Below are 2,519 nucleotides of genomic sequence, written 5' to 3' on the forward strand. Positions count from 1 at the left end.
TCACCCATTATAGGTTCTATTATTTCTTCTCTTTGAACAATGTCATTAACACATTCTTCAACTAAATCAAGTTTCATATAGGCGAAATCCTCCATAGGATATTTCATTGCTTGATTCATATCGAACTCGATCTTATCGTCACCTATTCTTAAAACTACTTTTCCTTCCGACACATCAACTAGAGCACGTCCCGTGTTCATGAACGGTCTACCAAAGATTAGCGGACAATTAGCATCATAAGCAAAATCTAAGATAACAAAATCAGTATGAAAAATAAACTTGTCAACTTTTACTAAAACGTCCTCAATTATACTATATGGTCTTTTAGTGGATTGATCCGCTAATTGCAAAACCATATTGGTACGTTTGATGTCTTCTTCTAAACCTAATTTTTCAAAAATAGACAATGGCATCAAGTTTATACTAGCTCCTAAATCACAAAGACAACTTGGGAATTCCATATTTCCTAATTTACACGGAATGGTAAAACATCCGGGATCTTTGAGTTTAGTAGGTAATTTGTTTGATACTATCGAACTACAATCTTCAGTAAGTGAAATGGATGAAATTCCTTCCCAACTAATCTTTTTTTAAATTAAATCTTTCAAGAATTTTCCATAGTTAGGAATTTGCGTAATTGCATCCATGAATGTTAAATTTATATGCAAATTTTTAAGTTTATCTAAAAATGATAAAAGTTGTTTATCATGGTCCTTATTTCGGACCTTGTGTGGAAAAGGTGGCTTTGGTACAAAAGGTTTCGTACTAGAGTCAATTGGTGTATCTTTTTGTTTTAATGTATCTTCTTTGGATTTTAGTAAATCATTTCCAGGTAAAGTTGAATTTCCGGGCATTTCCGGACCTAAGTAGTTTTTCCCTGAGCGAAGAGTGATAGCCTTAACATGCTCTTTCGGATTTTCTTCCGTTTGGCTGGGAAGACTTCCCTCTTTGCGGGATGGAATTGATTTAGCAAGTTGTCCAATTTGAACCTCCAAATTATGGATGCTAGATGATTGGTTTTTGATAAGCTGGTCGAATTTACTTTCGATCCGTTTAAAACCATCGTCTTGATTACTTACCTTTCCATTCATAGCATCTATAAATTTGTCGATTTTTGAAGATAAAGTGCTAATCGTATCTCTTGTTTGATTTTGATAATTATTTACACGATATTGATTAGCATTTGCATTATTATTATTATTACTATCTTTCCAGTTAAAGTTAGGATGATTTCTCCATCCAGGATTATAAGTATTAGAATAAGGATTAGTAGTTTGGTTTTGTCCTTGGACAAAATTTACCTGTTCTATCTCATTCATACCTTCGTAATCAATGTCTGTCTGGATCGGATTACCATTAGGATCGCACGGTGCCATAAACCTATCAACTTTGTGCGATAAGGCAGAAAATTGGGCTTGTAACATCGCAACTGGATCAAGATTCATTATACCTTTAACCGATGATGTACCTGAGGATGATGGTTTCGCCATTGGTATATGTCCACGCTCTGCGGGCCACATACTGCTGTTGATTGCCATTTCCTCCAAAAGTTCTCTTGCTTGGACGGACGTCTTCTTCATAAATAACCCTCCAGACATAGCATCTAATGAACCTCTAGTCGTAGGATTTAATCCATTATAGAATGTCTGCATTAAAAGTGCATCTGGCAATTGGTGGTGTGGGCATAAACGTTGAAGTTCTTTAAAACGTTCCCAAGCTTCATAAAGAGTTTCATTATCATTTTGGGTAAAAGATGTCAATTCTTTGATGACTCTTGTGGTTTTTGCTAAAGGAAAATATTTTGATAAAAACGCTTGGGCTAATTGGTCCCAAGTTTCAAATGTTGCAGCAGGCATAGAAGTTAACCAAATTTTTGCCTTATCCTTCAAAGTGAAAGGAAAGAGGCGAAGTTTGATTGCTTCGGCTGTTACATCAGTAATTTTAAAAGTATCACAAATTTCTAAGAAATTTGTCAAATGGGCATTAGGGTTTTCGTTAGGTAGTCCATAAAACGTTACGTTGTTTTGCAACATATTAAGCAAAGCAGGCTTAATTTCAAATTGATTTGCGTTTATACGGGGTCTAACTACACTATTAGTTACACCGGCCATTCCTGGCCTAGCATAATCCATAAGTGTCGGTGGATCGGCCATATTTTCTGGCTGGACTACTTTGGTTTTTAAGGGTGTTTTGTCTTTGTTTTTGTTGTCTTTCTTGTTTTTCTTAAGTGTTCTTTCAATTTCTGGATCAAGAGGGTCTGGTGGCGTGCCCGAACTTCGCGAACTGCGCATGAACTTGAAATTGTTGCACGAACCAAACTACCTTCAAAACAAAATTGAAAACAAATATGTTATATAAACTGAAAATAAATAAAATGTAAAAGTTGTATAAAAATAATGTGTAAACCTAGATTCGAAAATAAAATACGAAAAATAAAAATTTTGTCAAAAATTTTGGCGTATCCCCGGCAACGGCGCCAAAAACTTGTTGAGCGATTTCCGCAAGTGCACGGTTTCGCT

At 35.3% G+C, this 2,519-nt stretch overlaps 1 non-coding gene across 1 annotated transcript; it reads left to right on the plus strand.

Moving 5' to 3' along the window:
• Positions 1-1,668: 1,668 nt before the first annotated feature.
• LOC136207693 (small nucleolar RNA R71) lies at positions 1,669-1,775 on the plus strand. The gene has a single exon (XR_010676822.1). It is a non-coding gene; the product is annotated as a small nucleolar RNA R71 (small nucleolar RNA).
• The last annotated feature ends 744 nt before the right edge of the window (positions 1,776-2,519 follow it).

The sequence above is a fragment of the Euphorbia lathyris genome, chromosome 9, assembly GCF_963576675.1.
Source record: "Euphorbia lathyris chromosome 9, ddEupLath1.1, whole genome shotgun sequence".
NCBI lineage: Eukaryota > Viridiplantae > Streptophyta > Magnoliopsida > Malpighiales > Euphorbiaceae > Euphorbia > Euphorbia lathyris.